The 13,442-nt window shown below is 42.5% G+C and overlaps 1 protein-coding gene across 1 annotated transcript in view; it reads left to right on the top strand.

Moving 5' to 3' along the window:
* Blo (bloated) overlaps positions 1–13,442 on the top strand; it is a 214,517-nt gene that overhangs the window by 19,107 nt on the left and 181,968 nt on the right. The window lies entirely within an intron of this gene.

Genomic DNA, 13,442 nt, shown 5'->3' on the forward strand with positions numbered 1-13,442 from the left:
ATACCGGCAAAAATAAGCGCGACAAATTTCAAGTTGGAAACTGACCTCCTTTGTTCAAGATCGGGAGGTTTTTGTACGATGGAGAAGGGTTTGTGGTGTACCTGATTGCGGCTGTCTACCCGTTGGGGTCGTTCCCTTGGAATTTAGACTGAATCGAACATCTTTACATTTATTCGTAGTTTTTGCTCAAATAGAGTCTTTACGTTTACTCGGAGTCTCGGACTAGAGAGGTCGTCTTTGTATTTATTTGAAGCTTGGACAAGACAAAGCTGTTTTCGCATTCTCGTCGAGTTCCCGGCTGCTGAGAAGAGTCGGCATTTTTCGCGTATCGCGGAACGTTTATAGGCTACGAGAACTTTCCAAGTAGAAATATCTCAATATCCTGGAAGACTGAGTTCATTTTGTTCATAAGGTTCATTCTACGCGCAGCGTACAGGTACGAGTCGTGTCCAATGTAATTCGTGGTCGGGAAAGTGTTCCAGGTTCGGTCGATTTCCCGATTGTACTGTACTCGTTAAAGTTTAGCTCACTGCACACGGGGTACGAGTTGTATTTGATATAATTTATAACGGAGAAAATGTTGCAGAAGAGCCGGATGATTTTGTCCCGATTGTACCGAACTCGTTAAAGTTTATTTCAAAGGAGAGGCCCTATTTTGACGTTCGACGAGGCCAGTTCGTTGCGTCAGAGCGAGGCGAATTAAAATCGTACGACGAGGACAACACGCAAAATCGCAACGCAGAATATTCGTTGTTTAATTATTTACAATTCGACTTCCTACGGAGCGAACAAATCGGATAGAAATAGTACGGTATCTAGTCGGATGCAAATCTGACTAGTGAGATTACTGCGATGCATTTATATACGACTCGAATATGTTAAAGACTGTTGGACGGTGGAAGATGGCTATTATGTAAATTCTGTTACCGCCGCGACTATGCATTTTACGAGGAATTAAATCGAAAAGTTGCAAAGTACAATTATCGAAACGATCGCAGGGACGAATATCTCGCGGTTGACCATCGCAGGGACGAATATCTCGCGGTTGACGATCGAAATTGACGATCGAGGGAAGAAACGCGTGTAATAAATTTACCTTTGCGGGGAGAATCCGCTCGACGCGAGCAACTATGTTACGAGCGATCTCGAGACAATCGTTATGCACGGTCACGCATCGTTCCCGTCTGTCTTTCGTATCCGACTCCTTCCTCTTTCCGAACGAACGACGCTGAGAATTCCAACTCGGCCGAGAATCTCCGCGATGAGAGGCGAAAGTTGCGAGGCGGACGATGTCGGACGTTATCAAGCTGGAATCTAAATGCCACGAATCTAATTGCGAGTCGACCCGTGGAAACCGATTTCGAGTCTCGCGACTCTGCAACTTCGCGTCTTCGCGAACAATTCTCGACGTATCGATCTGTTCTCGAGATTAGGCGATCATTCGTGATCGTACGGGTTAGCGAAAATTGAAAAAAGCGCGATCGAAAGAGAAAGGAACACAGGATACGAAGATATTCTGTTTTCGAATGATTTTAGAATCGATCCGGGTGTAAAATCACCGAAATAAAAATACGAGGGTTGCTTTCGAGTCGTAAAAATGACTGAGAATAAAATCAAACATTTATTAAACGAATCTTCGATTACGAAGAAGAGTTTAACTTCGTCACCTTTAGAATACTCCGAGAATTCAAATACGATACGTTAGAGTACACTGAGAGTTCAACTACGACACATTCGAATATTCTGTTCGTTCAACTACTATACGTTGGAATCCTCCGAGAGTTCAAATAGGGTACATTGAAATAAACTGAGAGTTCAAATACGGTACAATGAAATACCCTGAGAGTTCAAATACGGTACAATGAAATATCCTGACAGTTCAAATACAGTATATTGAAATACCCTGAGAGTTCAAATACGCTACATTGAAATACCCTGAGAGTTCAAATACGCTACATTGAAATACCCTGAGAGTTCAAATACGGTACAATGAAATACCCTGAGAGTTCAAATACGGTACATTGAAATATCCTGAGAGTTCAAATACGGTACACTGAAATACCTTGAGAGTTCAACTACGACACATTGGAATATCTCATTCAACTGCTACACGTTCGAATCTTCCGAGTGTTCAAATACGGTACATTGAAATACCCTGAGAGTTCAACTACGGTACATTGAAATACCCTGGGAGTTCAAATACGGTACAATAAAATACCTTCAGAGTTCAACTACGACACATTGGAATATCTCGTTCAACTGCTACACATTCGAATCCTCCGAGTGTTCAAATACAGTACATTGAAATACCCTGAGATTTCAAATACGGTACACTGAAATACCTTCAGAGTTCAAGTACGACACATTGGAATACCCTGGGAGTTCAAATACGGTACATTGAAATACCCTGAGAGTTCAAATACGGTACATGAAATACCTTGAAAGTTCAACTACGACACATTGGAATATCTCGTTCAACTGGTACACGTTAAAATCCTCCGAGTATTCAAATACGGTACATCGAAATACCCTGAGAGTTCAAATACGATACAATGAAATACCCTGAGAGTTCAAATACGCTACATTGAAATACCCTGAGAATTCAAATACAGTAAACTGAAATACCCTGAGAGTTCAACTACGACACATTGGAATATCCCGTTCAACTGCTACACGTTCGAATCCTCCGAGTGTTCAAATACAGTACATTGAAATACCCTGAGATTTCAAATACGGTACAATGAAATACCCTGAGAGTTCAAATACGGTACACTGAAATACCTTCAGAGTTCAACTACGACACATTGGAATATCCCGTTCAACTGCTACACGTTCGAATCCTCCGAGTGTTCAAATACGGTACATTGAAATACCCTGAGAGTTCAAATACGCTACATTGAAATACCCCGAGAGTTGAACCAAGACACTGGAACACCCATAAACGTAAACACTACGTAAAGACCGCGACCCACGAAACGCTCGTACCGTTTACCGCGCATTGGAGGTATTCGATCGGTCGCGTTGCATTCCTAATTGTTTCGCGCTCGGTTCGTATCGTTAAATAAATAGGATTTGTTCGCGAACGGGCCCCCGCGCGTTACCTCCGTGGGAGCCTACGGTGTGTTTACACCGTGGGGCACTCGCGTCGTAATCGTTCGTAGAATCCGATTACGAAACTCGCCGTCGCGTTACATATCGGGTGCACCGGTCCCGGGGCATCCGAGGCCTCGCCAGAGGAACGGGGGGATTTACGGCCAGGAGTATGCTGTTCGAGGCGCGGGAAGGAGTGTGGATAAAGAGAGGCGCGTCTTTTACGAAGCGACTTTGCGGCCGCGGTAAAAAACTCTCGGGGCCCTCGGACCGGTGCATTAGCGGCCTGCACCGTATTTCTTATTATCCTCGGCGCGAGGTGTACGCTCCCTAGAGCTCCGCTCTCCCTTTCTCTCGTCCCTCTCTCTCTCTCTCTTCTTCGTAAGCCGTGCGTTCTCTCTCTTTCTTTCTTTCTCTTTTTCGCTCTCTCTGTTCCACTGGACGACGGTCGTCAATGCGGGCGGTCCTGAGGAGTCAGCCTAGTTGGCCGGTGCAGCATTGCGTTCGTGCATGCACCTCGTCCAAGCTTGTTAAGGGCCCCTTGTGTCGTCCGCATTATCCCGCCTGGCGGCGTTTCCTGGATCGTCGCGTGCTCCGCTCGGTGGATATCGGCCTTAAACCCCGCCGTCCGACGCGCATAACGGGGTGTAATACGCTTCGGGATCGTGCCGGGGTGTTCGTTACTTTGCTAATGAATGGCGAGCGGGAACTGTTTCGACTCCGCTGTTAATACCGCGATACTTCGATATTCCCGGCTTGGTAACCGTCCAACGGTGGAACGGGGCAGGGAGGGGCGGCGAGATAATCCGCGGTGGTCGTTCCGAGGGGTTATATCCGATTAGTTACGACAGTTTAATTCACCTTTGGCCGGGAATCGTGCGTCGATCTACCGGCTGCGCAACTCGATAACAAGTTTTACGAGGCTCCCAGGCCGCTGACCTATATGCGAATCGAGGTTGCACGCCTCGGAACTTCCACGAATGCGTAATAAATGTCGCTTGATCGGAAAGTTCTTCTAAAACCGAGAAACATAGTTTTGTAACGTTGTAGAAGTTCAGATTATAATATTGGATCTCGCGTATCCAGTGATATGGTGATTTAATTACAGTGATTGAACTGAAAAAGAAAGTAACGGTCAAACCGTTGGAAAAACGAACACAGTACCCAAAACTTAACGCAGACCGTTCGTCGCCAACACGTGACACTACCTAAGTCATTGTTGTATTTCTTCTAACATATAGTCCTTTCCGCTTGTTTTTTTCTTAAACCTTCAACGACCGGAATTGCGGAACGATAACTGTCCTACGCGGCCCGACGTGAAGAATTCGCCTCAAAAACGACGCAGCGTGCGATAGATTTCGAAGCATCTATACACGGGTTCAACGTTACACTTTTCACAGCGGTATCTCGAATCTTTTTCACTTTTTTTGTACAAATTGCGCAACGTCCTCGCGGATTTCATTTTTCCCCATAATGTGTAATATTTCGAACAAAATGTCCTCCCGTTAAACGAGATGTATCGACGTGGATCTCTCTTCCTTGCTCAATACTTACATCACAAAACTCGAGGAGTATTCCTTCTATTAACGCGACTCTAAATTTCAATCGGCTCATAGATACTACCACCGCGATAATGGTACAGAATTATATAATTTTATAATTACAATTTGAACAAAATTTGATATTTTATCCATTACTGTGTACACATCGTACATATACATTCTCAAACGCGATTCAAACAGTTCCCAATACGAAATTCTGTTTATACAAACAGAGAAACGCAAGGAGCGATCTGTGGTTGCACGGGTCTACATCCGATACGGATCTGGGCCACGTGTGAAAAACACAGCGTCGGTATGCGATACGGAGGTAGTCGTTGAAGGGTTAACGAAGAATAGCACCGACCCTTGGCGGTTATCTTCGTCGCTTAATCGACGTACTGTCGGGAGTCGAAGAGAATTGTTCCGGAAGGAATGTGGGTTTTATCGATCGGAATCTTGATCCCTCGTTTGTAAAGCACACGGTCGTGCAAGGCCTACGCAAGAGCTCTGGAGCTCTAACTGTCGCGATTCAGTCCCGAGCACCACTGTATATTACTGGGAAAAGTTTATCGATTCTCTGCCCGCGCGTGTAGCGTCCGTGCCCCTGGCCACGCGTTAGGATCTTTAAAGCGTTTGCGACCCAGATCGGAAATGAAATTGTCGGAGGTTTACCGAGGCGAGTCGTTCTTTCGAAGAACGATTTCGACGGTCCCATTGCGACGCGAGGAGCTTCGTTAGTGTTCAATTTGTCTACGTAATCTTCACCCGAGGGCAGCGTAATAAACTGCTAAATAAGTTTCGTCGTTCGATGAGAAACGGAGCTATTGAATTCGTTGTTTTATTTTTCCAAAAATGGTACTACTGTTCGATGAGCATATGCGAAGTGTAGATCCGTCGACTGGTTCGTATATTTACAGTTGTTCGAAGTTGAAGTTTTTTTTTTTTTTTTTATTATAAATTCCCAAGTGTCTTTACAATTTGTTCGGCAAGAACATTCGGTAAATTGTATTAACACATGGATGTTATTCCTATGGAGAACATCTGTTAAGGTAAAGTGTCTTTAGGATAGTAAATCCTTAGGATGTTTCCTATTCGGTCTGTGGGGCAGACTAGTTTCGTATAGCTTTGTTGCTAATTCGTTAGTGTGATTGTCTATTATTTTCTTGTAACTCTTGCAGCGGCTGTTGATTTCATCGATAACTGTTTTCACTTGGAGGTCCTTCCGGATTTCGTCATTTCGAACGTACCAAGGGGCATTAGTTAGTGTTCTAAGGATTATGGACTGTAGTGATTCGAGCTTAGAAATGTGGCTTTTGGAGGCAATGCCTTCATCTCGATGAAGTTTAAGCGTCATAGTATTTTTTTTACTATGGAAAAACCGACTAAACTCATCGAACAACCTATTATTACAGTACATTGTATTCTCAAATAGATTTACTATTTCTATAATTGTAAACAGTGTTTACCATCCTCTGTACACAGTCTGATCAGTTCTTTTGCAACCGTAGAACCAAACACACGTATTTCTTCTGTATCATATATTTGTAATTATCGAAGAAGCGATACCGATTATTGATCCTTTTCTAGAATAATACGAATTCTATCAGTTAGGGGATCCTAGAACCATATTTACTATTTGTGCAATTGTAAACAGTGTTTACCATTCTCTGTACACAATCTGATCAGTTCTTTTGTAACCATACAACCAAACACACGTATTTCTTCTGTATCATATATTTGTAATTATCGAAGAAGCGATACCGATTATTGATCCTTTTCTAGAATAATGCGAATTCTATCAGTTAGGGGATCCTAGGACCACTTACCGGTGGGTATCTCGTAGTTGTTACGATTTAAGATGATATCCGTCCTTGCGACACCGACCATAAATTACGGCCACATCCTACCAATTACGCAACCCACGACAGGTAGAGCGTGATATCTATTAATCACGTTCTACCTGTCGAGGGTCGATTATTTGGATTCGAGAGACGTTTTGCTTTTTTCGAATTACGATCGGTAGATCTTTCGGAACGATCGTTGAAATTTTTTGTGAAATTTATTCGAGACTCGAGGGATATCTCGAGTTTAGGGAAATGCTCCTCGTCCAGGCTCGTGAACTGTTCAGATTGCTCGACCAATAGTCCGACCAATTCTTCCTAAGTCCATTCTCCTTAACTGTTAACTAATTAGAACATTGAATTAAAATAATGATCAATATCGTACAATAATTACAATTTTATCAAAATCCCAACGAAAATTAATTCTCCATATACCGTTTGTTGCGCGTTAAAATATACGAACGTTCTATTTTTACAGTACGCTGTTCGAAATCATCGCATTTTCGTTAAAATTACACGATCATCTTTGCACAGTCGAGGTTGAAATTGTCTATAAATTTCCGATGGAAATCCTCTAAAGTGTACCTACAACTGTACTTGGAACGGAGTTAATCGATCATGGGAGTAAAACAAACGCACGCGACGATGCTCGGATGTTACGCGCGAGAAATCGTGAAACGAAGATCATCTCGATCGGTTTATTTCTATTTGCCCGATCGTGTTATCCCGATGTGCGTGATTTCTTCGTATCGTAACATTGTTGAAACGCATCGTTCGTTCTACTGTGGTTATTGAAGACGATACGTATTATACCAGATTCTCGAACTGGTCGAGTGATAACCGTGAAAAACGAACAAGGAAGTATTTCTGTACCGTATAGGCCGATATCGCGTAGATCGCGTATCGAATAAACGGGGGTCATTTATGCTCGAGCGACGTTTCACTCGTTTCTTCGTAGAAAAGAAATTCAAACCTGGTCGACTTTACGAGCTGTTTGGATTTTAAAGCTGTCGTACGTTTCTCTTTTACGCCATCCGACTTGGCTGTAAACTTAATCTCGTTTACAATGTAAGAAGAGTCTCGTTGTTTCGTTTTCTTCAATTCCGGTGAGAAGTATAGGGTTATCGTGTCGAATCGAACTCGACGTTCGTGTAAATTTCGAGACTGGTGGTAAACAAATGGAACAGAAACTTCGACGTAGAGATTTTTAAAAATTTCCATTGTCAAATATTTAAATTACCGCATGTACGAAACGTACCGTCTATGTATGGTGTCAACGTTCTTGGATCGTTCCAAACTAGCTCAGTTGCATCGCGATTTGCCGCAAGAGTGCATCTGGACGAGGAAAATGATTAAATAGACGAAAATTGTCCACTCGAGGGCATTTAACAAAATTTTGAACATTTCTAGCTTCGAAACAAACAACATTTGGATCTATAATTGTACATTCCCTTTCTTTAATTTTCACTTAGAATAGATCCCTGAAGTAGCCTGTATACGTATCCAATTAAAAGACTCTTCGGTTACATCGATAAAACAATGTTCTTCAATTCGATGAAAATGTGAGTCAATATACGAACAAGGAGAACGAAATCAACCGTTCCGACTATTTCCGCTCTCTTACGGATCTCTTCTCGCAAGTGAGAACCACTTTATCAAAATCTCTCGAGCAACATCGACACCTCTGTTACGGTGTATCTTTAATTACGCATCGCCGCTACTTGGTTCGATATATCGGCAATTTTTCGCTTCTAATGGCCAGCCTGTTTCATGCCCGATCCGCTTAGATCGGCATCCTCGCGTTGCGTGCCAAGAGGTCTTAAGGTAGACCGCGATCAGCTGAAACGAGGAAGTGGCGAGTATCCAATGGACCGGTATCGTTCGAGCGAAGAACGTGGAGGTCGCGCGAGCTTCGTTACACCGTGTTGGTTCGAACAACCACTGCGAAAGAAAAGGAGAAACCTGCAAACGGAAAGAGAGAGACGAAACGGGGGGATTCGAGGGGAGACCGTGTAAATGAGACGAATCATGAGAATGGGATTAGCGATCGCGTCGAAGCGTAAACTGAGCGTAAACTACTGAAAAACCGAGAGAAATTCGGGAAATTTCCCGATAACGAACATTTTTTCTCGTCTCTTTCGTCGAGCAACAAACTACACGCTGAAAGTTTCAAACCATCGTGGAAGAACGAACCTTGTAAGATCGTGGAACTCTGCGAAGAGTATCGAAATTCATTTTTCAGTAATTTAAAAAAGGTAAAAAACAAGGTGGTCCAACGATGTAGCTAACACGAGCTTTCTCTATCGGAATATTTCCTTGTCGCAGTTGCGCTCGAATGAACTAGTTAATGAGGTCTCGTTTCAATTTTCTTTGAAATAACATCGCTACCGGTGTACGTCGATACGTTTGTAGAAGAACAATTCTTACAAAATTTCCCTCAAGAATACCTTCGGTGCGTTATTTCATGAATCGGCTGTTCCGTCCCCGCACAGATCACACCATACACACATACACGCACAGTGTTCTTTATCTTACGCGTACACGTTATCTCATGAGAAAAGCAAAAGAGAAACGGACGACCAAACTGGCGACACGTTGGTTAGGACCAGTCTAATAAAGAACGTTAATCCATACACACGGGATGCATCGTTCAGAATTATTTCTCTGGTTTTGAAAGATAAAACGCGCGAAAAAGGTGGAATTAGTTCAACGGTGTAAAAGAACGCGAACGCCGTAGGAATTTCCAAGTTTTCGAGAATTGCTACACGGAGCAGTCGGCTTCGTTGGAATTATAGCGGAGTTATCCGAGTATTTCCCCCCTCTGGTGCACATTCCATCGGTGTTATTTGCCAGAATCTGGCGATAATTCGTTTTATTTTACGAGTAAATAGCAGTTTAGCCGCAACGCGGTCAAATGGAAAAAAAGACTCGTTGCAATTCACCGTCGCAGAACCCGTTCCGCGAACCGGACAGTTGAACCCGCTCGTAAAAGTATTGGGCTTCTCTTTCGTACTTACCAAACGCCGGTGATACGGTCTCAGCGCGGTGGCTTTTCGTTCGGATCCCGTTTCGAAGTTGCGTTACCAGTCAATTTATCACGGGCCCCGCCGTCTATGCTTTCGTCAGGATTTATTGTACGCGCGTTATATTTATCGCAACGAATGCGCGCGAATCGGCGCACGATTTATGGTTACATAATCGCTATTTCGGCGAAGATTTATCTCGCGCAAATTGGGTTACCGTCCGCGCTTACCGATCGAGCAATCCGCTGCTAAGATTGTGAGATTTTTCAGCGACGTTATCCCGGTGGCACGAAGCGTTGCTGAGAAACCAAGCGTTGCACGTTACTCGTCGAAGATCGTTACCCGTACGACGATTCTTCTATATTTTATTCATTTTTCGTCGGGAATCGAGTACATAGATTTTTGGTCGAAGATCGTTACCCGTACGACGATTCTTCTATATTTTATTTATTTTTCGTCAGGAATAAAGAACATAGATTCCTCGTCGAAGATCGTTACTCGTACGACGATTCTTCTATATTTTATTTATTTTTCGTCAGGAATCGAGTACATAGATTTCTGGTCGAAGATCGTTACCCGTACGACGATTCTTCTATATTTTATTTATTTTTCATCAGGAATAAAGTACATAGATTTCTGATCGAAGATCGTTACCCATACGATGATTGTTTTATATTTTATTTATTTTTCGTCAGGAATAAAATACATAGATTCCTCGTCAAGGATTTTTACCCGTACAACGATTGTTTTATATTTTATTTATTTTTCGTCAGGAATAAAATACATAAATACCTCGTCAAGGATTTTTACCCGTACAACGATTGTTTTATATTTTATTTATTTTTCATCAGGAATAAAGTACATACATTCCTCGTCGAGGATCGTTTTATATTTGATTTATTTTTCATCAGGAATAAAGTACATACATTCCTCGTCGAGGATCGTTTTATATTTGATTTATTTTTCGTCAGGAATAAAGTACATAGATTCCTCGTCCAGTATCGTTTTATATTTTATTTCTTTTTCGTCAGGAATAAAGTACATAGATTCCTCGTCGAGGATCGTTACCGTACAACGATTGTTCTACGTTTTACTAATTTTTGACCGGGAATGAAATACATAGATTCGAGTGTACGAAAATGTGACACGTTGCAAAGAAAATCGAGGCGAGAGAATTATTGGTCCGCGATTCGACTTCTAGACTCGTAATTTAATTCGATTCGGTAAGACACGGACGATAGAATGCCGATGGGTGAGCAAAGAAGTGGAAAATTAAGCGTTACTGGAAACGTGTGAGAATAAATCGACGAGTTGCGTGTTTAAACGAGGCGTAGGATTTTAAGGAACGTACGTCGACTCGAACGACGTTGAAATAGTAGATAGATGCATGAGAGGAGGTAACTTGTTCAACGGTGATAGGGTACGGAAAGATTCAGACGGAAGACCGACGATGGGGGCATCGGTCGAAGACAAATAGGTGAGGAGTAAAATGAACAAATACGTAGAAGTGTTTGGGGCGGGGTTCTCGCAAACTGAGCAACGGAGATCCGTCTGTTTGGTCGAAACGTTGAAACGAGTGATCCAATTTATGAATTTTGGAAATGCCGAGTAAGAGAGGATAGTTGCGAAGAGAGACAGGGGTCACGGGCCACGTCGCAATAATCGTACGAGGAAACCAGCTGTTGCGACCCGTGTTCGCGTACGAGGTTGTCTATATTTCTTCTCGCGAACGAGGCACTCTCTTCCGGTAATTTAATGCCAAAAGAGAGTTCACGGTGTTGGTTGTCCATGGTGCGTGTATATTTACAATATGTGCAAAGTACGGTAAGCTGGTTTATAAAAGGGTTCTTCGCTGGCTGATTTCTATCGTTCGTTTTAACTTCTTCGTGTTTTCTACAACTGTTTTTTTCCGAGTTCTACGAGTTCTGTACGACTGTTCATTTTCAGTTCTGTACAATTGTTCTTTCTGAATTCTACGAGATCTGTGCGACTATTCGTTTTGAGTTCTATACGATTGTTCGTTCCGAATTCTACGAGTTCTGTGTAACTGTACGTTTCGAGTTCTGTACAATTGTTCTTTCTGAATTCTACGAGTTCTGTGCGACTGTTCGTTTTAAGTTCTGTACAACTGTTCTTTCTGAATTCTACGAGATTTATGCGACTGTTCGTTTCGAATTCTATATGATTGTTCGTTCCGAATTCTACGAGTTCTGTGCAACTGTTCGTTTCGAGTTCTGTACAACTGTTCTTTCCGAATTCTACGAGATCTGTGCGACTGTTCGTTTCGAATTCTATACGATCGTTCGTTCCGAATTCTACGAGTTCTGTGCAACTGCTCGTTTCTAGTTCTGTACAATTGTTCTTTCTGAATTCTACGAGATCTGTGCGACTGTTCGTTTCGATTTCTGCACAATCGCTCGTTTTGAGTTCCGTAAATTCCGAGTCCAACTTCTTCAAATTACTTTCGCTTCTTTGAACCAAATATTGTTCCGAATTTCTCAGAATTCGTCTTTGTCGACAATCGTCACTGTCCTTGCGAATGCTGCGACACGCAAGATGTACGGCCATTCAAGAATCCCAATATCGTTGCTCTTGAGATCGTAAAATCTCACGATTTCGAGTCGCGAGGGTCTCCGAGGACCACGAATTATCGCACAGAGTGTCTTGCGACCAAGCAGCGAACTGCAGGGGGTCTACGAAGGAAATTCTTCGTACGAACGAAGATCGAGAAAATACGAGTTTAAGATCTGGTCGATGAAACGCGACGAGGAGGATACAGAAAATGGATCGAACCAAGATTCTTGAGAAAAGGTTGCATCGTCGAGAGTCGAATCGAGCCAGATACCAAACAAAGATAAGTTACGTAGGAGGGAGGGGTCGATAATTAATTGCGAATCGTGTCAGTTGCACCATCGCGAAAACGTACAAAGTTCTCTTCCATGTTGCAGTTAGAGGGCTCTTAGAACTCTTGATCGATCGTCGTACATGCGCACCTGACACTTATTATCATAGAAACGCATGGTAAATAATAAGATGTCGAGAAAACGTAAAAAGGGAAACAGAACAAAACCTAGAGAAACATTGTTGAATACCCAATCGAGTGAAACTTGTTCCATAAAACCATTTACCTAGATGTCGATGCAACGTTGAAAAGAAGAGAACAAAACCTCGATGAATACTGCAAACTATCTATCCAGCGATTAAAACACTTAATGGTACAATTGAATATAGAAGAACTAGGATAGAAGAAAAATTGTGGCGCTCGAAGAGGTACCAAAGTTACACGACTTGGCGAACCATAGACGCTCAATTGTATTACAAATAGACTTAGTAGTGAATAAACACAAGAGACGGACGATAAATCTTCGATACCCTTTATATTTCTTATAGTTTGGTTCGCTTCGACAATGTACACGTACGCGCGAAGATTCGAACAGCTAGCGAGTAGACAAAAGATCGATACTATACGTATCGATTCGTGTTCTTCTCGCTCGGTCTCTGTTCTCCGACAAATTGCATCGAAGACTTTCGCGAAGTCTGGCGCGATAATGCAGCCGACGGAAAACGAGACAATTAAAAAGAAAAACCTTCGTAGTTGGGGGGTAGTTTATCAAGAACATCGAAGAGGAAGTTTGGAAGATTGGGAAGAAGCTGTCAGAGATAGGGATACAGGGTAAAATGTTCTCTCTTGGGGAAAATATTATTTTTCTCATTCGTTTGTTATTTTACAACCCAGACTTTCGTACTTGCGAGATTACCAAGAACATCGAAGAGGAAGTTTGAAAGATTTGGCGATATGGAGGTAGCTTTAGCCGTTAGAGATAAGGGTATAGCGCAAAATGTCCCTTCGCAGGGAAAATATTATTTTTCTAATTCGTTTGTTATTTTACAACCCAGACCTTCGTACTTGCGAGATTACCAAGAACATCGAAGAGGAAGTTTGAAAG

This window comes from Ptiloglossa arizonensis, chromosome 13 (assembly GCF_051014685.1).
Source record: "Ptiloglossa arizonensis isolate GNS036 chromosome 13, iyPtiAriz1_principal, whole genome shotgun sequence".
In the NCBI taxonomy this organism is placed as follows: domain Eukaryota; kingdom Metazoa; phylum Arthropoda; class Insecta; order Hymenoptera; family Colletidae; genus Ptiloglossa; species Ptiloglossa arizonensis.